This window comes from Rhipicephalus microplus, chromosome X (genome assembly GCF_043290135.1).
Source record: "Rhipicephalus microplus isolate Deutch F79 chromosome X, USDA_Rmic, whole genome shotgun sequence".
NCBI classification, from domain to species: Eukaryota; Metazoa; Arthropoda; class Arachnida; order Ixodida; family Ixodidae; genus Rhipicephalus; species Rhipicephalus microplus.
Genome location: NC_134710.1, coordinates 247,358,866 through 247,384,853, shown reverse-complemented (window position 1 = coordinate 247,384,853; position 25,988 = coordinate 247,358,866). Strand labels below are relative to the sequence as shown.

The 25,988-nt window shown below is 46.0% G+C and overlaps 1 long non-coding RNA gene across 1 annotated transcript in view; it reads left to right on the top strand.

Annotated features, from left to right (window-relative positions):
* Positions 1-25,709, top strand: part of LOC142776054 (uncharacterized) — a 100,975-nt gene extending 75,266 nt beyond the window's left edge. Inside the window, exon 3 of the long non-coding RNA XR_012887263.1 lies at positions 25,574-25,709. This is a non-coding gene — a long non-coding RNA (uncharacterized LOC142776054). The remainder of the gene's footprint in view (positions 1-25,573) is intronic.
* The last annotated feature ends 279 nt before the right edge of the window (positions 25,710-25,988 follow it).

Below are 25,988 nucleotides of genomic sequence, written 5' to 3'. Positions count from 1 at the left end.
GTTTCACTTAAAAGCTACCGCGTGCCTTGCGCCGAGGTTTCGGCAAGTTTCGTCGCTTACATCATCATCATCATCATCACCAGCCTGACTACGTCCACTGCATGACAAAGGCATCTCCCATGTTCCACCAGTTAACCCAGTCCTGTGCTTGCTGCTGCCAATTTATACCCGCAAACTTCTTAATCTCATCTGCCCACCTAACCTTCTCTCTCCCTCTAACGCGCTTCCCTCCTTTAGGAATTCAATTAGTTACCCTTAATGACCAGCGGTTATTCTGTCTACGCGCTACATGCCCGGCCCATGTCCTATTCCTCTTCTTGATTTCAACTATGATATCATTAACCCCCGTTTGTTCCCTAATGCACTCTGCTCTCCTCTTGTCTCTCAAGGTTACACCTACCAATTTTCTTTCCATTGCTCGCTGCGTCGTCCTCAATTTAAGCTGAACCCTCTTTTTAAGTCTCCAGGTTTCTGCTCCGTAGCTAAGTACCGGCAAGATACAGCTGTTATATACCTTCCTCTTGAGAGATAGTGGCAATCTACCTGTCATGATTTGAGAGTGTTTGCCAAATGTGCTCCACCCCATTCTCACTCTTCTAGTTACTTCAATCTCATGGTTCAGCTCCGCGGTTATTACCTGCCCTAAGTAGACATAGTCTTTTACAACTCGAAGTGCACTATTACCTATCTCGAAGCGCTGCTCTTTTCCGAGGTTTTTGTACATTACTTTCCTTTCCTGCAGATTAAAATTAAGACCCACCTTTCTGCTGTCTTTGTCTAACTCCGTAATCATAAGCTGCGATTCATCCCCTAAGTTACTCAGCAATGCAATGTCATCAGCAAAGTGCAGGTTACTAAGGTACTCTCCATTACCTCTTCCCTAACTGTTCCCATTCTAGGCTTCTGAAAACCTCCTGTAAGCACGCGGTAAATGGCATCGGGGAGATTGTGTCTTCCTGCCTTACACCCTTCTTGATTGGTATTTTCTTGTTTTCTTCATGAAGCACTATGGTAGCAGTTTATCCCCTGTAGATTTCTTCCAGGATGTTTATATATACTTCATCAATGCCCTGATTTCGCAGTGTCTGCATGACGGCTGATATTTCTTCTGAATCCAACGCCTTCTCGTAATCTATGAAGGCTATGCATAGTGGTTGGTTATATTCTGAGCATTTCTCTATTACCTGATTGATAGTATAAATGTGGTCGATTGTTGAGTAGCCTGTTCGAAATCCTGCTTGTTCCTTTGGTAGATTGAATTCTAGTGTTTGTGTACTCTGTTAGCAATTACCTTTGTAAATAGCTTGTATACTACAGAGAGCAAGCTGATTGGCCTGTAATTCTTCAAGTTCTTGTCATCTCCTTTTTTGTGTATTAAGATGATGTTGGCGTTCTTCCAAGACTCTGGTAATCTTCCCGTCAGGAGACACCTCGTAAACAGGGTGGCTAGTTTTTCTAACACAATTTGTCCTCGATCTTTCAGCAGATCTGATGTTACGTGATCCTCACCAGCAGCTTTGCCTCTTTGCATGCTCTCCAATGCTTTTCTAACTTCTTCTATCATTACTGGTGGGGTGTCATCTGGGTTACTGCTAGTTCTTATAGTATTAAAGTCGTGGTTGTGATGGCTACTGTACAGATCTCTGTAAAACTCCTCCGCTATACTACCTATCCTATCCATATTGGTAGCTATTTTGTCTTCTTTGTCCCTTAGTGCACACATCCGATTTTGCCTATCCCAAGTTTCCTCTTCACTGCTTTGACGTTTCCATCGTTTTTCAGAGCGGGTTCAATTCTCTCCACGTTATACCTTCTTACATCGCATACCTTACGCCTAATAATCAACTTTGAAAGCACTGCCTGTTCGCTTTTGTCTGTTGCGCTTGAGGCTTTCATGATTTCACGCTTCTTGATAAGATTCTTCGTTTCCTGGGAAAGCTTACCAGTGTCCTGTCTAACCAGCCTGCCTCCAACTTCCACTGCACACTCCGTAATGATACTCGCCAGATTATCCTTCATTGTATCTACGCTAAGGTTGGTTTCCCACTAAGAGCCGAGTACCTGTTCTGACGCGAGACTCTGAATTCCTGTACTTTCCCTCAGTACTTTTCCTCTCACAAAGGCAGGCTGCGTGACATATTGTTCTCTCTTTTATTTTTCTTCCCCCATGGTTTTTAGGTACATGCTGACGTACTCCTCCGAATAGTTGTAACCTCCCCCCACCTATATTTTTAACACGCACGTGAACCCGCGTACATCATGGTTTATGCTTTTAATGGAAGAACAAAGCTAAAAAACAGACGAGGACTAAGGAAGAGCCGACACAGGCGCTAGTCCTCGTCTATATTTAGCGCTGTTTTACCATTACATTGTGCAAGGGCGCAGAGAGAATTGTTAATAAATAACAATTATAAAAAATAATATATTGAACGAGAGTAATGACGCCACGAACTATGGACCACCAACTAGCCCGAATTTTTCTTCTAGTACGCCAGAGTTCTCTAGTTTTCGTGCTCCACCTCCACTGGAATGCCCCACCCCCCTTACCCGCGGCTGGCCATCCTCTTCAAAACCACATCTACGACCACGCACTAAGTCTTTGTGCCGACTGCTATAAAGTAAATAAAGTACTATGGAGTCTTGGTTTGGAAGACCTTTATTAGGCCCGAAGAACCGGCAGCCGACAGCTGAGATGATCGGACCAAGATGATGATGCCACGTGACAACGATGAGGATGCATGAGCAACACATGATAATGATGATAATGTACAGATGAAGAGGATTGGTATACCAAATGCCCACACTAATTCCCCCCACGTGAAAGCGGCCAGCCTGGCCGCGGCAAGTCAAGGGGACAAAGAACGTCGCATAAAGGGCTTCATACGGGAGACATGGACGACCTCAGTAGTTCGATAACGGCGATCAGCTGGGGCTACAAGTGGCGTCACAGGATAATTCACTGGTGAAGTTTCTTCAAGAACTGTGTACGGCCCGATAAACCGTGGCTGGAATTTGTCGCACAAACCAGGTGTGCGAATAGGCGTCAAAAGAAGCACTTCGTCTCCAAGTTGAAAGGATACAGCACGATGGGATTCATCATAAACCAGCTTTCTGTCTTGCTGTCGGGCTTCAGTGTTTATACGAGCACGTTGGCGGCTCTCTGCGAGCCGTAAAATGTATTCCTCTGAAGAGGATGGAGATGAATTCACATGGCAGGTAAAGAAAGAGACGTCCAGGAGAGAAGTAGGGGAGCGTCCATAAACTAGGTAAAATGGTGAGTAGCCGGTTGTCCGCTGAATAGCCGTATTGTAGGCGAAAGTGACGAATGGTAGGACTACATCCCAGTTCTTGTGGTCTGGTTGAATGTAGGCGGCGATCATGTCAGAAAGAGTGCGGTGAAATCGCTCAGTGAGGCCGTTAGTTTGGGGATGATAACTAGAGGCAGTCTTGTGAGTTGTGCCAGAAGCGCGAAGAAGTTCGTTCACTAGTTGTGAAAGGAAGGCCCTTCCACGGTCACTGAGCAATACACGTGGAGCACCATGACGCAGTATAATGGCTCGGAGGATGAAATCGGCAATTTCAGAAGCTGAACCGGTAGTGACGGATGCCGTCTCGGCGTAGCGCGTCAAATGGTCAACGGCTGTTACTATCCATCGGTTTCCAGCAGCACTGACTGGAAGGGGGCCATAAAGATCGATGCCTACAACTTCGAAGGGTGTGGCTGGGCACGGAAGAGGCTGTAGTGTACCGGCTGGAGCAGATGTGGGTAGTTTTCTAGATTGACAGGTAGTGCAGGACCCAACGTATCGAGCTACACTAGTGGTAATACCTGGCCAATAAAACCGACTTCGAAGGCGATCGTAGGTTTTATGATAACCAAGGTGACCTGCCGTCGGATGGTCATGAAGTGCTCGGAGGACTTCGGACCGAAGCGATCGGGGTAGAACGGGAACCCAGCGCTGACTGTCAGGATGGTAAATTTTGCGGTACAGCACCGAGTTGTCCAGCTTAAACTGCGAGAGTTGGCGACGGAGCCTCGCATTAGGTGGACGGGAACTGCCAGTGAGGTAGCCTATATTACGTCGACAGTATGGTTCAGCCAGCTGTCGAGAAGAAAAATCGTGCGGATCGTCCGAAGGCAGCTGGTCCATAGAGGCGAGAGAGGAAACCGCCGTAGACGTGGTCTCCGAGGGCGTGTTGTGCAAAGTGATTGCGGAAACGCTGAGGGGAGCCGCTGGTAGTGGGCAGCGAGAGAGAGCATCGGCGTCGCTATGCTTTCTGCCACACTTGTATACGATGTCAAAATCATATTCTTGTAGGCGTAGAATCCAGCGGCCGAGGCGTCCCGACAAGTTCTTGAGTGTCGAAAGCCAACATAAAGCATGGTGGTCGGTCACGATGGTGAAATGGCGGCCACGAAGATAGGGACGAAATTTCTGCACTGACCAAACGATGGCGAGGCACTCCTTCTCGGTGATCGTGTAGTTCCTCTCCGCTGCGGAGATGACGCGGCTGGCGTACGCAACGACTCGCTCTCGCGAAGAGTTGTCGCGCTGGAGGAGCACGGCTCCTAAACCGTGGCCGCTAGCGTCTGTATGGAGGAAGGTCGGTGCACCATCGTGAAAGTGAGAAAGTACAGGATCGGTCGTGAGGGCACTCTTCAATTTGTCGAAAGCCGATTCACATTCCTGAGACCACTGAAAGGGCGTACCAGAAGCAAGTAGCTTATGTAGTGGTGCGGCTATGGAGGCAAAGTTTTGTATGAATCGCCGAAAGTAAGAGGCGAGACCAAGGAAACTTCGCAAATCTTTCGGCTTGTGAGGGCGAGGGAATCGAAGCACCGCAGCAGTTTTCTCAGGGTCTGGACGAATTCCGTCCTTGCTCACAACATGACCAAGGACCTTGATAGATCTGCTGGCGAAATGGCACTTCTTGGTGTTAATTTGAAGACCAGCGCCCGCAAGGCAAGTCAGGACCTCATCCAAGCGTTGCAGATGTTGAGGAAACGTCGATGAAAATACAACAATGTCATCGAGGTAACATAGGCAAGTCTTCCATTTCAGGCCACGCAGTACGGTGTCAATCAAGCGCTCAAAAATTGCGGGCGCATTGCATAGACCAAACGGCATAACATTGAATTCGTATAGGCCGTCCGGGGTTGCAAACGCAGTTTTTTCTTTGTCCTCTTCGTGCATGGGGATTTGCCAATAGCCGGAACGCAAGTCGAGGCTTGAAAAGAATTCAGCACCTTGTAAAGAATCGAGGGCGTCGTCGATACGTGGCATGGGGTATACGTCCTTCCTAGTGATCTTATTGAGTGCTCGGTAATCGACGCAAAATCGTACGGAACCGTCTTTTTTACGCACCAAAACCACTGGAGACGACCAAGGACTGGTTGAGGGTCGGATTATCTCCCGTTGCAGCATATCGTCTACGTTTTCTTCAATGATTTTTCGTTCGGCTAGGGAGACGCGGTACGGACGACGATGCACAATGGATGTTCCGTCGGTCTGAATACGATGTGCTGTAGCAGTTGTCTGACCCAGGCTGGATGAATGAACGTCAAAAGAGTTTGCATGCTTTTGCAACAAATCAAGCAGCTGCTGCTTCTGCGAGTCTGTCAAGTCCTTGTTGATGGCTGCTGTAAAGGCCGAGGAAGCAGCATGATCTCCAGGATGGCCTTTAGAGGAGGCAGGGGTAAGAGGCACGACGCACACAGGCTCCAGATCGGCAACGCAGGCGACAGTAGTGCCCCGCGGCAGTAAAATTTTATCTGGTGTGGTGTTCGTAGCAGCGAGGACAGCTGATCCATCGTTGAAGCGAGCCACACCTGATGCGAGAGCTATGCCTTTATTAAGGCAACGGGGCGATGGAGTGACCAAAATGTCACCACAGTCGACGTCGTTGGACAAAACTGTGACTAATTGATGTTCGTTCGGGGGTAACTCGATGTCTACAGCAGCGATGAGTCGAAGTGGCCTGTAGGTTTCGTCACTAAGCAAGTGGTCTGTGTCAGTAAGATGGACGACACGTGTTGCACAACAAATAGCCGCGGAAGCAGACGAAAGTCCCAGCCTAAAATGAGTTCGTGGGAGCACGGGGATAGCACAGCGAATTGTATGTGATGAAGAATGTCGTCGATTAGCACACGGGCAGTACAGAGAGCGGAAGGGCGAATCATCGTTCCCTGGGCTGTAACCAGTGTTGGTCCATCATAAGGCGTCGTGACTTTTCGAAGACGGGTACACAAATCAGCACGAATAATAGAAAACCCAGCCCCAGTGTCCACCAAAGCATCAACGTCTACTCCCTCAACTGAGACTGCAATCATATTGTAAGGGCGCGCTGGAGGAATTGGAGTACTGTGTAGGAATGCAGTTTGTCCTCCAAAAACTGCATTGCTTAGTTTTCCGGACGCCGATCAGAAGCGAGGGAAGCAGGCTGAAGAGGAGAAGAGGAGCGACGGTTGGGCGATGGTGAACGGCGTCTGGTTGATCGAAGACTACTGCGCAGTTCACCGGATGCTGGCGGAGATGGAGACCGACGCGGCGGTGACGAATAACGACGGCCCTGGTACAAGGCTCCTGCGATATAGTCTCGTTCGCGTATGTCGTACCCTCGGCGCTCATCTTGCTGGCGCTTGCGGCAAAAGCGTGAAATGTGACCACGATAGCCGCAATAATAGCACGTAGGGCGAGTCGATCAATAAGGAGGGTGGTAGCTTGTGTTAGATGCACCGGGAGAGAGAGCAGTGAGAGGGACAGATGATGGCTCAGGCGGTGGGGATGCAAAGCTCGTGGGAAAGCTTCTGGGAGGTGCGGCAGCAACCGACGCGTACGTTCGTGGTGGCGACGTCGAGCTGACGGTGCCTGATGGTGCGCCGACGGCATGCGAGAACGATGGGAGAGTACGATCGACAGTGGGCTGCAGGTGGGCCATATGGGTCATGGACGTAAGCTCCTCCCTGATGACATCCCGCAATGACGTTGAAGAAGGCTGAATGGTACATACTGAAGGTAGTGTGAATCCAATTGATTCTAATTCTTCGCGTATTATCACCCTTATCGTTTCTCGTAGGTTTGGATCAGTCGTAATACGGGCCGCGTCACTGTCCGGTTGTAGGCGCATCGACTCAAGTTCTTCGAGGCGCTGACAGGTTGTCGCAACGTCAGCAACGGTAGCCGGATTCTGGATTGCAAGGGCATTGAATGCGACGGGTCCAATGCCCTTAAGAAGCTGGCGTACCTTGTCTGACTTTGTCATTGGGGTGTCAACCCGGCGGCAAAGTGAAAGGACATCCTCGATGTAGGATGTATACGACTCCCCGATGTGCTGTTTCCGAGTCGCAAGAGCTTTCCTTGCGAGAGCTGAACGGACAGCCGGTGTGCCAAAGACATGGCGAAGCTGATCTTTGAAGGCTGACCAGTCGGGGATGTCGATGAAGTGGTTGAGGAACCACGTCTTCGCGACACCCGTGAGGTAGAATGACACGTAAGCGAGTTTGTAGGTGTTATCCCACCGGTTAGCAGCGCCGACCCGTTCGAAATCGTCCAGCCATTCCTCCACATCTTCCCCGCGCATACCAGCGAAGGGATGGGGCTCACGCTGGAGGCTGTTAATGACGTGAAAAGGCGCGGCACTCGGTGGCGGAGTGGGAACGGCTGCAGCACCGACCTCTTCTTGGTGCGACATATTTCCGGACACCTGGCCCAAGGGGCGACTTGAACGTAGCTCCAGGGGGTAGAGTGGTCGAGAGGATGGCGGGGGATCCAACAGCACGCTCCACCACGTATGGAGTCTTGGTTTGGAAGACCTTTATTAGGCCCGAAGAACCGGCAGCCGACAGCTGAGATGATCGGACCAAGATGATGATGCCACGTGACAACGATGAGGATGCATGAGCAACACATGATAATGATGATAATGTACAGATGAAGAGGATTGGTATACTAAATGCCCACAGTACCTTAAATAAATAAACATAAAAGATACCTATAGGCAGAAACTCAACGTTCAACATCCAATGCATAGATGCGCATGCTTTAAAGCAAAAGCTCATAAAGTACTCATAAGGTATAAAAAGTAACCATCGGCATCCTTACAAGAGATGCGAAAACGCGTCATCGCATCATGTCGTCACCACATGACGCCATCATCCCGTCACAACACCATCTGACTGAAATATACGTCGTCATATGACATCGTCGCTCTGTCACTGTTTGGCCATTTTTTCCGACGCTGCAAAACAACGTGAAGTACAAAACGTTTCTAATGCCTCCTATCGCGAAAGCAGTGGGAAACCACGTTGGATTCAGAACTAAGGATGTGGGATCAGCGTAATCGTCGATGAAGAAGGTCTACGCCAGCGTATAGTCTTAGGAAAGTGCATACGTGATCGCGGGACTTTTCAAGCGAAGTTTTCATTGTCTGACCTGTCAAGCTGGTGATATCAGTGTTCCATAAACCCTTCTCACACACAACTGATAAAAATAAATCTAAACAAACTGTATACCCATGGCTCGAAATTTAACCGGGGTCCCCAAGCTTCAAAAGCGAGTGTCTTGATAACTAGGTCACTAGGCCCAATCTGAACTGACTGGAAGCATACGAATGCGTTTTACAGAGAATGCAAAAAACCCTTCAGAAGCAGAGCGCTCCAATGAAATATTTCGTGTACGATCACTAAAATCTATCTACTGGACAAAGCGTGAAGTTCCAATAAATATCGCTCATTTGAGGGAAATTCCGACTTCAAGGATATTAAAGTCCCAACCCGCGTTTCAGTGGTCGCATGTTGAACCTTTCGTTGGGCCTTCCTACAGGCATACGAAAGCAGGAAAGAACATAAAAGACGCCATGCCGACTGACCCCGAAAACAGCTTTCTGGGGACGGCCAGTACCTATAATAAAATAAGAGGAGAGAGCAATGCAGAAATATAGAGAATGAAGGAATGAATGAAAAAAAGAAAGAGAAAGGAAAAAGAGAGAAGGAAAGAAAGAGAGAGAGAAAAGAAAAAGTACGTCAGGCACTGCCACCTCCAAGTTCGGTTCTCCTCATTTGCCCGATAGGGGAAGGGTCACCTGAATTTTTTAGGCACTGGCTCCCACCAGATTATCCGAGAAATCTAATCATGCACCATCCTCTTTACAATACTTCCCTCTCTGTCTTCCTCCCCAAATTATTTCCCTGGAGAGCAGGATCAGAACTAAACTCAAGATTGGCTCAGCATTAACTTGCGATAGTGCGTTTAGTGTGTACACGTATAATAGCTATGACTCATTTAAAAAAACACATACACTACTTGAAACTGAGCGCTAAACCACTGCCTGCGTACTCGAAAAAGATATTTGCTAGCCAGTTCATTAGTCATCCTGTGCCGAGTTAAATCTCTCGAAGCTTTATGCCAGCGACCAAAATAAGCACATGCGCGTATCACGATCTAATTTTAGGAGACATAAAATTCAGAAGCATTATTCGAGATGCATTGCAATCGTTTGCTGGGTTAGCCTCTGTAGACGAAGCGTATTTGATGAAGCGCGCTGGTGGCACCTTTGAATATGGGCAATTTCATCACTGATGCCTTGATAAGCGATATTTATATGAAAGTAAATACGGTTTAATGAAAGCAGCTAAGCGCATTTCTTGAGGTATACCTTCCTTCTTCCTTTTACGCATATACAGAATTTATTGGCCTCCTGCAAGTGTTCCTGACAGAACAAACACTTGCTCGAAGTGAATTACAACGTATTCAGACTTTTAAACACACAGCTTTTCTTAGCTAACAGCACACATTTTGGGCTTTTCTATCTATGTAGCTGGGTATCCATCTAACCTCCTAGGACTAGACGCTCTCGTGATCGCCTCCCTCAATAGGGGTAGCCAAAATGTGTGATCAAAATTTCCGAGTGGTAATGACATGAATAACGAGTAAGTGGCGACGCGTGCATTGTCTAACCTTTTCGTCTAGACATGTATGGCACGTACGTGCGCGTATATTCTACAGGCCGTGATCGGCAGGTATGCGCAACACATGATAGTCAGTGTATATCTACCTAGGAATGGAGAGAACAGGCATTGGTAATTTAAGGGCGAAAGCGTGGACACGGCCGGGCTAGACTGCACCTGCGAGCGCTTGTTTTTTTGCGGCCTTCTCAGCTGTCGAGAATACAATGGGAGAGTTTCTGAGTATGTTTCATCACCCGTTGGTGGTAGTGGCGCAGCGATTCTGCCATTGCATCTTCCACGCCGCGCACATTGCACGGGGGAGATTATGTGGTTCTGAAGGCAGAAAAAAAGATAAAAATGAGCCCCGTAACTGTCTGCATCAGAGTGCGTCCCCTCAACAGTAGCTCACAAGGGAGGGGGGTATGGAAATATTAAAATGATAGGGACAAATGTATAGAGTTAGAGAGAGGGAAGGAGAGCACATTTGATGGTGGAGAGCTGTACTTCGGGCTTTTACATTTACACACTTTTCAATAAACTTAAGCTCGATGCACCTAGCGCAAATAAGAAGTCAAAACGAACCATTTATGTGCCTTCAACTATTAGGCAACTTGTTTTTCAACGCATGGTGAGTAGAGAAGCGCGCCCGAACTCATGCGTTCGCGCGCTGTATGGAGCGGCGGAAGATGGCAGGGTGGCAGCGCCCCTCTAAAAGGAGTGGCGAGAAGCATGTACTACATCCGTTGCGAAGGCCGTAAGAAGGGAGCGTGCTGGTGCAGTCTAGCCCAGCCGTGGCAAAGAGAAAAAAATTGCATCAGCTCTCGCTAAAGCGAACCACGTGTAGATGTGAGGCACTGGGCGCTAACGCTTACACTGGCGATGGCTTTGACACTGCCGCTCATTACGGCGTCGAGCAGGAGAGGAACCTGGGGAGGCGCAAAACACGAAATGATGGACCAGTGTTCTCCACTTGAACATGGCAATCGCTGGTAAAGGGCAATAAGAAGCATACGACGCCTATTCGGCACATGCTTTGAGTTAACGCGCACACTGCGCATGTTTATTGTTCAGCAACGCACAGGCGAAATCTCCCACCAGCACTACCTTAGAGTTCAAGATCCAGTGCCCACATATACGGGGGGGGGGGGGCAGTGAACGGTTGTGCAGCGCGAGCCGTTGGTATTTCAAACGCGAATGCATTTTTAGTCGGGCTATGTCAAACATCCAGCGTTGTCCACAGCGTCCTCGGCTCTGCTCTCACTCTCCGCTTTCACTTCCTCTCCCACAGCAACAGCTGCGGGTGCGCGCACTTATCCTCGCCCCTTGCAAGCGGAGCATGTGGCATGCGAGAGGGTAGGAGAAGGTAGGCGCCGTGTTTCGCCAATCCTTCTGTCACCCTTCGCTATCTCTTTCCTCAATGCACCCCACTGTCCCATCCGCTCGCGCATCTCTCTTGGCCGTTCGCTGGCTGGGTGCCTCGCAAGAACATCTAAAAATATAAGCTCGAGACGCCGCTGTGAAATGCCCACGCTGAGCCACGGTTGCTGTTTATTTTGTTCACTCTATAGTATTTTTTAATCATGCACGCCACTTACTAGAGCTGAAAACACATACTGCGTTTCTGGCGACAGAAAAATACCAACTGTGGTGAACGACATTATTGGTTGCACCGTGTACAAAAAAAGAGAAAATATTATTCTTCTAGCACAGGGTTCTCAATTGCGGAACGCCGTTATTGACGTTACAAAATGCATTCGCAATTCCTCATGATTCTATTCGGAATGTTGGGGGCATTTTTTGAATCATGAAACTCGCCAGCAGGCAATGCCTGCGTCGGCATTGTGAGGTGAGAGAAAGAAGAAGCTTAGGAATGAAGGGAGAGGGGTGCCCATGCGCAACATGGGTGTAAACGTCTCGGGGAGGGATGCCTATAGAAGAGCGGGTAGAGCGAGCGTAGACTAGCAGACTCTGCCCGCGTCGGCGTTGCAAGGTGAGAGAGAAGGAGAGAATAAGGAAGAGGGCTGGTAGGCGCAAAGGGGTGTAAATGCCGTAGGGAGGGGTACATAGAGAATGGAGAGGGGGAGCGAGACAGTAAAGCAGCAGACGCTGCCTGCGTCGGCATTGCGAGGCGAGAGCGGGGAACGTAGGTGAGTAGGGGAGGGGACTCGCATGCTCACTAGGGGTGGTCCCGCTGCACATAGGATGGAGCTCGACCATGAGACGCTCCACTTCTAAAACAAGCCTCGACAGCGTTGATAAGACCAATGCAAATAATAAATATCAGTGCGACACGATAAATCGAGCCCAAGCATTCTCCATGGCAATTAAGCATTCTACCACAGTCATGCTAGAAATCAGAACGGCTTTGGGAATAGGCCCTATGTGGGAGTATTGATGGTGAAAGATCAATTAAGGTTCCAGTTATGGCACTGCAATTTTGTAAACATTACATGTGTACTGCTAAAACACAGGTGTGACGTCAGGTAATGATAATTTCAATTAAGTGCCACCCACTGAAATTCGTGTATGTAGCTCTATCTAGGGCGGCCCTGCTCGCAACCCCAAGTGCTGCATACCAGCTTACTGCTTTTAATGTTGGTAATAGCCATGTTGCTGTGGCACCATTTACCCATTAAAGACCACGAGAAAAGTACTGGTAGGATTTTATTGAGATTTTCCACATTTAATTAAATGCAATAAGCAACAACACATGCACATTTACATAGAGTATTATGTATTTTTGCAGAAGTTCTAACCCTGTGTTTTAGAAAGTGTGGTGGTCCCTCGATATAGTAAAAGGAAAGCTGGTGAGATGCAAGGATTGAGAGTATGCTGGTTCCTTGCCAAACGAATACCAAGCTCATCTTAGCCCATAGGCTTATTGCAGCACCGCTGCATTATGAGAAGTGTACCGTGGCGCTTCTTGCAACACTATTTCAATGCATTTTTGGCATACTTGCATTGTTTTCTAAGCATTGTGAAAATGCCGACATGAATGTAGTGTATTAAAAATCTCAGTGGACGTTAGGGATCTCCTCAGCCTTCTTTTAGATGCAACAACGTCAAGTCAGGGTCCTGCTAATATGTGATTGAAGGACAATACCCAATGCGTTGGGGGTCTGCTTATACAGTGCAATTGTAGACCCCGTATGGGTTGTCTGCGGCCACTTCTACCACCTGGGTAAACGTGCACCTGTACCACTTTGTCTCGGAGATGAAATATCTGTAGTTATTTGCAGCATGATCGTAGATCTCAACCCCTTCCGTGCCACTGTTACAGCTGCTGATGAGAATTGGCAATGGCATTTCGTTTTTTCTTTGTTTTTCTAAGTGGATGACCAAGTGGTTACGAACATAGAAACTGCTGTGTTGTCGTTTAGCAACATAGAAACTATGCTTTTGTCTTTAGGCGTTACGAACAAATTTTTTTTTCTGGTATCAACACATAAACTCTATTCACCACGTTCCTTTCGTTCCATATTTTTTTATTATTGATGAAGTGAATCTGTCGTAGCTTCAACATTCACTTCCCTCTTCTAAGTGTCTATGTTAGGGTCAGAAGCGACCATGAAAACCTCAACGCACTTTTGCATATTGACAGCGGCATCTGTCGCAGCCTCGTGGGTCTCAGATAACCGAAAAAATGGCAGCATATCCACGGAGTGAACTTGAACTAGTATAGCGCATTACGGGCAAGAAGAAACGGCCGAGCAGACCGACACAATAGCACAGAACACTAACTTCCCACGGAACTTTATTGTCAAACTGCATCAAATATGTAGACCGGCGCAAGCATACAAAACCACCCTAACGCAAAGACAAGATAACACACAACATCGCACCGTCACATATCACAGATTCATAGGCGGTTATCCTGATTCATAGGCGGTTATCCACGGAGTGAATGATGGAGAGTGGGGTGAAGCATCCGTCAGTCCATTCGTTCTTGCCCCCGTCCGTCCATGCGTCCGTCTGTGTGACCGTCCGTGCACCCATTCGCCCGTCCGTGCGTGCGTCTGTTCGTGCGTCCGCCCGTCCATCTGTGCGTCCGTCCCTGCGTCCATCCGTCGGTGCAGCCATCCGTGAGTCCGTTCATACATCAGTTGGCGTGTCCGTTCGTCCATCTATCCAACACTTCAAGTACCACCATCTCGCGTCTCTTCATCATATTGTAACAGCGAACTGTGATAAAATAGTTTTATTTACAGGAGGAACTGCATATGCGAAATATATTGTAATTCCGCATATGCACCACCATCCAGCGGACATTCCAAGGACTAAACGAGAGGTGGCACACGCGCTCTTTCTTACGGCTTGCGCTTCGTGTCTACTTCCCACCTTTAACCACCTCGAGTTCATGGTACATACTAGCTCACAATATTCATGGCACTGCTGCCCAATGCTCGTTAAAGCTTTCTAAAACCAAGGAGGTTATGTCCAGCGAGTATTACGTAGCAACCCTTGCTTGTCAGATAGTGCTCAATGTACATGCCAATGGCTGCTAAGGGGGGAATGAGAGACAGGAGAAATCGGCTTTTAGTTAGCGCGCACGCTGCGAATTTTTTCAACAATGCACAGAAGAAATCTCTCACCGGCACAACCTTGGAGGTCAAAATGTAAGTTTGGTTACACGCTACGACTACTACTACGACTATGAGGGACGAACGGGTGCCGCTATAAGGAGCTTCGCCCCTAAAACAACATTTTTTAAAGACAATAGCTCGTTCAGGCACCACACAACATTAGCTACGGACGTGCTCCCACGAAATTATATTGTACTATAAACAATAGGCCTGCAGGGAAGGCTGCAGGGAAGGCTGCAGGGAAGGCTTCCCAGGCCTGCAGGGAAGGCTAAGGACCGTCACAGCGAAAGCTATACGATAGGCCTTTGAGGGCCTTTTCTAAACATTCATTTGGTAACTGCGTGAAGCTCACTTTCTGTGCACTCACTACGCCATTAATATTTATAAATTCTGTGTAGTAGACCAGCGTTCGCTGGGTGATTTTTCGTTATTCGTCTGAAAAGCGCTGTATGCGCTTAACACTTGCAAGCAATTTTGTGCCAATTCTTCATGCAGTGGCTGACAATGATGAGGAATTCTGGCTGAAGTGTACGCGCCACAGTTAATAGGTGATCAGAAACAAGCTTTTGTAATGGGGTAGAGCATTGCATGACCCAACCATAACGCTATTCGCATTGTGGAACGCCTCGTTGTTCTTCTGGTGTTCTAAAACGCTTCGTTACTCATATTACCACGATTCCCTTCCCAACATCAAGTCTGACTAAGACAAGTTCGCGAACAAGTCCCGAGCTCCGGCGTGGCTCAGTGTTTTAATACTGGACTGGCATGCAGCGGACTCTGGTTCGAGCCTCACTGTGCTCTTGTTACTAGGACATTTGCGGCGGCGGATATGTACGGCGCCGCACGTGACCGAAGATTTGATCTCATAACAGTTTTCGTTTTAAAAAATGCGCCGAAAGTTTATTACGCCTCCAAGCAAAACTATGCACTCCATGCTCTATTGGCAGAACTCAGGGATTATTTTGTTCTTGCTGAACCACAAGCAGTCTGTTTTTCAACGTATAATAAGGGAAACAAACAAACTTTACAAAAGGAGCACTGACCACGTGCGTTTGACGGGCTCTCGTTTTCGTACGTTTAAAAACTCGTAGAAACGAAACAATAGAACAGAATCATTATGAAAAGTTAGAATTATCTTGCTGCAACCCTTAGTATCTTAAATTTCAACTATATATTTCAGAATATTGTGTTATACGTCTTTTATTGTGAAATATTGAAGTGTGCTCTGTAAAGGGCACTGGTCTTTAATGGGTAAGCAACTCTAGACATACGTTGATATATAACATATGTAAATGTTCAACACATCTTTATTTTTGCGCTAAAAAAAGACAAACTTAGACAAGAGAGGCACCTTTTCTGTCTTCTTACATTCAATCAATTTTTCAGCGCAAACATCACGGTGTTCTGTAATCACCAACTCGCACAACACATGCTTATTATGGTCAACACACTTCTGTGCCTACGAATTTGTACGTATTTTTGGCGTCGTTTCATAGTGCAGCACTGAAAAAGAAGTACACCACAGTCACCTTCCCTCCGCATGTTTAGCGTACCATCAATTCCTATGGCAGGTGGGATGTGCCTAATTTTTATGTTGGTTCTAGCTGCAGAAAAAACGCGGGTAGTAACAACCTTTATAATGTTCGAGCACGTGTGCCGAAAGAGAAAAAAAAGGTACATTATTTAGAGCGGTGCGAAACACCTTAGGCATAAACTTTTCTACAACGTAGCTTGAGACGCCCCTGATCATTTCGAGTGGAAAGGCAGACGCGCAAAATTTCTTTGGTTTTTTTCCTCCTTGTGTACTTCTTCCTTTTCATTTCATACTTTTCGACACGAGCGCAAAAAGCCAGTATCAAACGTCACAATCTTACTTTTCGTTAATAAAATCACTTGGCATAGAGCAATATATATATATATATATATATATATATATATATATATATATATATATATATATATATATATATATATATATATATATATATATTATAAATTTTTGACTAGAGATTATTAACTGCACGATTAGTAAGCAACAAGCTGCATGGGATTAATTGGTTGACTGCGCACCGCACGAAAGCGAGATAACAAAAAGAAGCAGATGTGCCTCTGGGCCCTACCGTGAATTTCGACATAGTGACACGTGTTCGCGATGCTCTTTTAAAGTTCGCACACGTGATGAAAAACCAGCTATCCCGGAGTAAAGCGAAATAAAACAAATTGATGATTCTACGAGAGATCGAAATGGTTTCGAAAGTTGATATTTTAGATTTTATTCACTATTTTATATTTTGTGCAGATACCATCCGGTTGCCTGAAAGTGAACTTCGCTTTTTAGGGGCGAAGGTCCTTATAGCGGCACCCGTTCGTCTCTCGTCGTAGTCGTAGTGCGTGATCAGTTTTGCGTTTTGACCTGCAAGGTGGTGCCGGTGGGAGATTTCTTCTGTGTGCTGTTGAACAACAAAAAATTCGCAACGTGCGCGTTAACTAAAAGCCGAATTCTCCTGTCTCTCATTTCCCATTAGCAGCCATTGGCATGTACATTGAGCACTATCTGGCAAGAAATGGTTGCTACGTTATACTCGCTGGGCGTAACCTCCTTGGTTTTAGAAAGGTTTAGTGAGCGTTGGGCCGTAGTGCCTTGAATACAGTGAACTAATATATACCATGAACTTGAGGTGGTTAAATGTGTGAACTAGACACGAAGCGCCAGCCGTAAAAAAGTGTGCGTGTGCCACCTCTATGTTATTCCTTGGAATGTTCGCTGAATGGCGGTGCTTCTATATGCATAGTATATATTGAAAAGATGCAAAATGGGGGCACTTAGAGTGTTGACTAGATGGATGAATGGACACACAGACAGATGCATGGACGGACGCAGCAGCGGATGCATGGACGAACGCAGGGACGGACGCACGGATGGACTTTCGAACAAACGAAGAGATGCATGCACGGACGGGCAGATGGACGCACAGACGGTCACAAAGACGGACGCATGGACGGTCGGAAGCAATAACGAACGAACGGAAGCATGCTTCGCCCCACTCTCCATCATTCATCCCGTGGATATGCTGCCATTTTTTTTCTTAAGTGCATAATTTATTAGAAAAGAAAAATTGATTGAGTGATCTGTGGGGCTTAATGCCTCAAACCCACCATATATTTATGATAGATGCCGTAGTAGAGGGCTCCGGGAATTTGGATCACCTGGGGTTCTTTAACGTGCCCAAAATCCGAGCACACGGGCCTGCAGCCTTTTCGCCTGCATCGAAAATGCAGCCCCAGCAGCCAAAATTTGATCCCGCGACTTGCGAGTCAGCAGCCTTAGCCACTAGACCAACACGGTAGGGCGGAAGAAATATCGAACTTATTCTGCCCGGAGGGAGCAATTCCGTTCCTTGCTATTCTCGAAAGTTAACGACGATATGAAAACACAAATAGTAAATAAGAAGGCGATCTTGTTTTTACATAAATGTGCAAGCAGTAAGAGTGAAGGAGCATTGGTTGAAGCATGTGGGCTGTAGCAAACTGTTATTTAAGAACATCTGAAAAAGCGACTTTTTTTTTCAATTTGCTGTGTTTAAGATTTTTTTTCTCCTAAGCTAAATCTGCCAGTTTCTCATAACTTCATGACCTATTGAAAGATGTTTACGATAGTACCTGTCACAATCATCGCTCTACCTCAAGCAAATATCTTTTTAAATGGCCTCAATTTTTCAATTTTGACGACAGTTAAGCCTACTGAAAAAAAATTTAAAATACCTCCTTTTAAATCTTTCCAAAAGTCACAAAAAAAGGCTCTCGCAAACCATAAAAAATAATATGAATTAACGTGTTGCATTATTTCATTTGCAGCGAGAATATTACGGATACGAGTCCAAGCTTTTACAGGATCGTCTAAGGCAATAAACACATGGAAAATTGGCCTAATAAAGTGAGATTGAGCTTCTTAGTCGTTTGAACTTGACCATATCTACAGAGGAGAAGCATTTTTGGCCATTTGAGGCATGCATTTCTCTAAAGAAGCATTTCTGGTGCACCTCGCTCAGCTTTAATGCCGGAAATTCAATACACAGTGACGCAAACACAGGCCATCCATACGTATTTATAGAGAAGACAATGCATTAAAATGCTCCAACGCGAGCATAGGACCTTGATAGGTAGAACAAGAACACTTGAATTGACCTCTTCCCCTCTTCCCTCTCAAGCTGAGGAATGAGTTGAACGAAAGGCATGTTGCGTTTAAAACGCTCATGTTTTTTTTTTCCATCACTCACAGTAGTTGTTGACACCCACAAAACACGACCATGATTTGTATCACTAGATAAACTGCCTTAAACGTAGCGACAACATAGGCCTGCAACACATGGCAACAATATGCACTAGATCTTAAAATATTGAATTGCTTCTAGGTCGTCTGCTTTGTATAGACCATTTTGGAATTCTTTAGTCATATGGCTATCTGCGCCACCATTTCAGATGTCGGCTTAACCACACCCCAGCTTGCTGCTCTTAAGTGGCAGAGTGAGGTTACTCTTAAGTGGCAGAGTGAGCATTACTAACCTATGTTCCGTTATTATTGCAAACTTTTACCGTTTCCAACGGTTGAAACTTTATGATATTAAACAATGCCTCCAAAAGGGGGCACGCATTCAACTGTGAAGCGGACAACCAGCAAGTGCGAATTATAAACCACCATCCGGGTTTCTGAGTAAGACGCCCACAGCAGTGTTACTTAGTTTCGATATTCGTTATGCTTCGGTTGTCTCTTTCGCAGTCTATTCCCTTTTAAGTGCACTGAACTGAAACGTTAAAAATGGATGACTGGCAAAGCTGTCTCATAGGAAAACGTCAGTAACCAAAGTGCCCATAAATTGGGAATCTATATCAACCCACTACTTTAAAGAGAAAATTCAGGTGTTTTAGAACGGCGTGGTTAACGGTAATCCACGTTTACTAAAACTGCTTTATTCTGTAAAAATGGTCACGTTGCAGAAGCTCAAGCCCAATTTTAGGGCAATAGGGCGTGTGTTTATTGCCTTAGTGCATCCTCGAAAAGCTGGGACTCGTACCCGTATTATTCTTGCTGCAAATTAAATGATGCAGCATGTTTCTTTATAGCATTTTTCTGTGATAAGCGAAGGACTTTTGTAAAATTCCAAAAAATTCAGGATGCGATTTTTAAATAATATTTTTATTAAGCTTAGCTGTCGCTGATATTGAAAGTTTGAGGCTATTTCTTAAAATATCTATTTGTGGTACAGCAGCGGTATTGACAGACAATATGGTGAACACTATTGTAATAGCTCACAAAGTTATGAAGCACTGGCTCAGTTACCTAAACAAAAAACTAAATGCAGCAACTTTTAAAGAATGATGCCTGCAGACATTTTTCGAAAGCAGTTTTCTCCAGCCCAACGAATTTAAACAATGCTGCTGCACTCTTCATTACGAGTACATTTATATTAAAAAAAGATAGTTTTTGTAACGTTAATGTTTGTGTTTTTTGTTGTTGTTAAATTTCGAGAAAAACAATGAACGAAATAGGTCCCTTCGTACAAAAAAATGTTCGATAGTATTTTTCATTCTAAATTATGCAGTTATTAAAAAGTGAAGCTAACTTTCGGAATATAGGGTGGTATGTGCACAAAATATTATATGCTCAATCAAATCTAAAGTACCAGCTTTCAGACCAGTGTCAATCTCTCGTAAAGTCACCCAAATAAATTTTCTTTAATTTACTAAGGATGCTTCAAGTGCACCGATACAACGAATTTGAATAAAACAATCTTGAAGAGAGTTTAGGACAGTGCACATTTTTGTTAGCTTGCACAGATCGTTGCAATGCTGAAGTCACTGATAAGCTTTTTTATCCTGGAATACTTTCTCAAGAAAAAAATGTTTACGGCTAGGTCATGTCTCGTTTTTAAACGGCGATGTCTATTTACATAAGTCACATCAATTGCCCAAGTTCAACTCGGATTAGGTCCGGCTGATTTGCCCTCAATACCATTTATTCATACAGAGTGGCTCCTCTATCAAGCCAGTCATTACACCTTCTAAGGGCGAGTGGCGCTGGTGAACGTGTGCGTAGAAAGTGATATCATACTGCGGGCACTCCCCTCTAAACATCGAGGTCGACAAAGCAATCCTGGCTAACGTAGATATCCTCCGGATGATGAACGAGGCAAAGTACCTATTCACTTGCGCGTGGGCATTGATCCCAGTAATACGCTCGTTTATTATAGTATTTTTGTGCTGTAGATCTCATGTTCATTTTACATGCACAGAATACGCCAATCAAATGCCAGAGTCACACTGGTCTGAGCATTTCAGAATGGGCAAGCACAGGTCCCACGGTTTGCTTTATCACAAACCGACGCGCAGAGAAGGCATTATTTACCCACTGCACGAATGAAATCGAACCGGCTTGTAGAATTGCCAGAAAAAGGACAAAATGCGTCATTCTCCGAAGTATTCAGCACTCAGCGTGCCTTCTTATATAGGACTTCACACTCTGGGCAGGTACCGCATAAGCCGTGTGGAGCTTACATCATCCAAAAGTGCATGCGTTCGCCCCCAGATCACTTGCACACCTCCTATATTGACAGAACCTACATCTGTCTATAAATAAATATTCCACTCATACCAGCTCAACCGGGGCAGTGATCACCCCATTAGGGCATGACTAAGCCTGCACATCGACCAGTTCGGAGCTTGATGCCATGATGGCTAATCAATCCACAGTGTTCTGCGATGCAAAGGTGGCTTACAACGTATTCTATTACTCCATCACAGAGCCTAAGAACACTTAGTATATGATAGACCATAAAAACGCGCAATAACGTGAGGGAAAAAGGACGCGATGTCATGTTTTGGTGGTTGCCAGGTCACAGCGCTGTCCCCGGCAACGACCTTGCTGATGAAGCTGCCAGAAAAGCACACAAATGAAGGGACGTTGTTTCTATGTTTTTATCAAGGATGGACGCCGCTCAACACTTAAGCGAGGTAGCGCCCATTATGGAACTGCAGAAGTGGAAAACAACTCAGTTTACTCACCACCGACTCATTTTTTTATAGGCCCACCACGTCGACTGTGCCTGGCACCTGCAAGGCATATGCCAGGGAAATGTACAGTTAAGAAGCGTGGAAACTTGGGCAAGTTGTTAGGACATAAATGAGCTGCTTTCTGTTTCCGTAGTACTGACATAACTACTTCTAAGTTGCGTTGTTCGTATATTCAAGTATATTCAAAGATACAGTGCTGTGTCGTCTGCACCTAGATGCAGCATTCACCAACGTATACTCGTCTGATATTGAAGTTGCCGGTCACACAGAGTGCAACAAAACGAATGTGTTGTCAACGTGACTATTAAACAACTCTTTTAGTATGTTTTTAACAAAATTTTTCGACCTTGGGACTATACGCATCACAGTTGCGAAATGCAGTGAAAGCAGTGCTGAAACTTCTAAAAGCCAGTGGACTTATTGAGCGTCTGTGATGTGAAACACCAAACTGTTACATTGTAGGTGGTGACAGCAGTGGCCTTTCTCTTCGAATCTGCAAGTTTTTTCCGCTGCAGGGTAGCGTACCTGCCTCAGCCCCTGTTGTCCTCTCTTCTTTTTGCAGCAATGCTGTATATAACTACGCCAATCAATGATAACTTTTCATCATTCGTGGTTTTAAGTCCCAAAAGCGTCATATGATTATGAGGGATGCCGTAGTGGAAGGCTCCGAAAATATTTACCATTTGGTGTTTCTTAACGTGCACTCACATCACACAGTACACGGGCCTCTAAAATTCCGCTTCCATGAAATGTGATTGCCACAGCCGGCAGTGTGACTGTCATCTTTCGATCCACAGCCGACCACCGTAGCCGCTGCACCACAGCGGCGGGTATCAAGACCATTTGTAACTCAGCGAACTACGTACTCATCTATGGGCCCCTAGTATGTATGTGCTACAAAAATCAGTTAGAGTCTTCTATCACCACTGGTCGGCTAAATTAAACTCCAGAAAGCAAAAAAGAAAGAAAGAAATCTATAAAAAGTAATTATTGACCTGTAATACGTCCCAGAAACATGAATTACAAATTCACAAATCCTACGTATCGAAGGAATCGATGTTATGCGAAGATTTCAGAAGCAAGATGACTGAATTTTTCATTGAGCAAAATGTTAAGAAATGACCTGAAATCAGTCTACAAATGATGTCTGTATACACACATGTTGAACAGTCACATATGCTTTATTTATTCAATTGTTTACAGTTGCGTAACGATACCGGTAGCTACTTAGGTATGACCACGGCTACTAATTAAAAAGGCATGTCAATTGTTTTTTTTTTGCGTCGGTGAGCATGACCTCCGAGATTAGGTAGTTGGGCGCCGCTGGCTGATCTCGGAGGCAATGTGGTGAGAACGCTAGCTCTTGCTCTCTCCGCCGCAGCGCTGAACAACGGCAAAGAAAAACCGCTCGAACAGGTGGCCACCCGGCTGCACTCGATCGTTTCAGTGGTCAGTATAGTCGCCGAGCTCCTTTTAGGGGTGGAGTATCTTAAAGCGTGGGTCTGTACATACTCCTATGTATAGAGTAGTAGTACGTAGCCATCGGTGGCACATCCCCACTCTAGAAAGGGTATGTGCCAAAGGGGCTGTGAGATGGCTGATGGCGGTACTTGGAGCGTTCACTATAGATGGACGCATAGACGGACGAACGAATAGACAGACAGACTAGCAGACGGACGGACGCGTGGACGTACAGATGGACGAACAGACGAATGAATGGACTCAAGGACGGGCACATGGACAGACGGACAGATGGTTGAGCGGATGGACGGAAGCAAGAACGAATGGACAGACGGAAGCAGGATGGGCTGACGGATGCTTCGCCCCACTCATCATCGTCCACTCGGTGGATTTGCTGTGACTTTTTTTCCTGTGATTGCATATCGGCTATTTATGAAGGATCAACGTCAAATGAGAGCCAACAATGAAGCGCGCACCACCAGTGCTGTTAACATTATAGTGCGCGCCGTCCTGTCATCACCACCTACAGATGAGCACGCCCGGAGTGCCAGCGCTGCGTGATCTACAGTTATGTTCGGTATTCGCATGGTTATAGCGATGGCCAGCGTGTACGTGCGAAGCGCTTTTCGTAGTGTCGCTTGCAATTCTTCGCTTCTATTTTAGCGCTACATTGCAACCTGCTTATCGGCACGATAAAAAGAAAAGATATATCTAATCGCTTTCTGGTATATTTTAGAAAATCGGCTTTATTTGTTCAGCAGCACTGCTTTTACTTTGCCAACACCGTCATTTCTTGTTTTGTTTTTGGGGATCCAGCCACAAACCTGAAAATGCCGAGTGTTTTTTTTTTGAAGAGAAATAACGCATTGTTCTCTCGACTGGCACGACGTGACTCGGCGTCAAGTGACCGACTATATGAATAATGCTTTGTGTGCAATATAATTGCCAGGCGTTCTCGGAAGAAGGACGCCTCTGCGACCTTTTCCGTGGTCACATGCAGCGGGTGACAAACAGGGCGAAGGACCTGCTTATCAAACAAGCAGCAAAAGAGTCACCGTTCATCACGGCTCGAGAGATCAAAGGCAACCTAAACTTGTCCACAAGCAATACAACAATCAGATGCCGACAGCACGAAATGCTGAAGTGCAGCGCCGCAACACCAATTGAGTCCAGACGCCGCAAGCGCTACGATGCGTGCTTAAGTGGAGTGTCGCAACTACACCAACCACAACCGATAGGCACACCCATGCCGGCAACCGCAGCACCGGCGAGCAATTCACCGCGATGCGCAGTTTGCCAATCAAATGCATGAATGTTACAAAAGTTTATCTTCGTTTTTTTCTGTTTTTTTTTTCTTCCGGAGGAACAAAACTGGTCGGGAAAAATCACAGCATATCAAGTGAATGAGGATGAGTGGGGCAGAGCATCCATCGTCCATCCGCCGTTCTGTCCATCCGTCGGTCCATCCGTGCTTTCATCCATCTGTGCGCCCGTCCTTGTGTAGGCCCGTGCGTCCATCCATGCGTCCGTTCATGTGTCCATTCGTTCATCCATCCATCCATCCTACCAAGTATCTGTCCTTCCGTCTGTGCGTCTGTTTGTCTTTCCTTGCGGTCCATCCATCCGTCCGTCCGTCTATACGTCTGTCTGTATATCTCTCCGTGCGTGCGTCCGTCCGTCCGTGCACGCGTTCATGCGTTCGCTCGCATTCGAGAATGCAGACGGCGCACGGGTAACACCGACGACACGTGAGCCAAGGAGGCGAAGTGCAAGCGTCTTCAACGCGTCCACTGCTCTGCTTCGTCCATGCCTCTTTTGTCCATGCCGCAAGTACGGCAACGATCTAGACTGAGGGAGGCACTCGTTCCTCCCGCACTCAGGCAAAGTGCACGCAGCAACCAACCGGAGAGTAGCGGCACTTTGGAGAGTAGCGGCAGAATAACGCCATCTAGAAAATGAGTCGAGAATGCCTTGTTTTCTTTCTCGTTCCTTCTTCTCTCGGGTACGCGTAACGCGTGACAAGGTTAACCCAAGAGGAGCTTCACCCGTAAAATCACACTTCTGTTGGGTGGTGCTGTGCACCAGCTAGACAACGCGGATGTTTTTTTTTTTTTTTTTTTTTTGATGTCAACCTTGTAATCAGTGTATTTTGTTCATGTAAATGTACCCCACTCCTGCAATAGCCCTGTATTGGGCTGCAGTATTTGAAAATAAATAAATAAATAAATAAATAAATGTGTGGGCCTCTCTGCGCTGGTGACTGGACGGTGCGCACTTTGCTGATTTGAATGCTTGTGGCACGCGCTCTGTTGTTCGGCTTTCATTTGACGCTATTGTACAAGACATGCAATATGAAATGCGAGTATCTATATTTTACGGTTACTGCTATTAAACACGAGCAGGTTTTTTCCCCGTGAAGACAGACTTACCAGCATGTAGCGCAGCACCGTGGGCAAAGATGAATGAATTATTTAGTGTAAAACTTTTCTCAACTATCTTTTTTTTCTTTCTGCAGGAAACAGAAGCGGTCCACTGCTATTTTTCAAAGTTCTCAGTCATTCGAACGCTTCATCGTTTGTTATCCGCATGGACGACTACCTCTTCGCGGGGGCTTTTTCAGGGATGTGTGATTACTTTCTGTTCATCAAAATAAAGTAACGTGGCAGGAATAACTACTATTTATATTATTGTAAATCTACTCTGTGACTACACCGCATTACAAGTCTCATTTTTAATTGATGTCAGAATAAAACGGTAATTGTCGGCCTTGAACTATATGCTCTACAGAATAGAAGTAAATGCAAGTGTCTTGCCTATAGATAGTGCACAAAAACAGCAAGTTGGATGATCTGGCGCAAACGCATATATTAAAAAAAAAGTCACAGCATATCCATGGAATGAATGATGATGAGTGGAGCGAAGCGTCCATT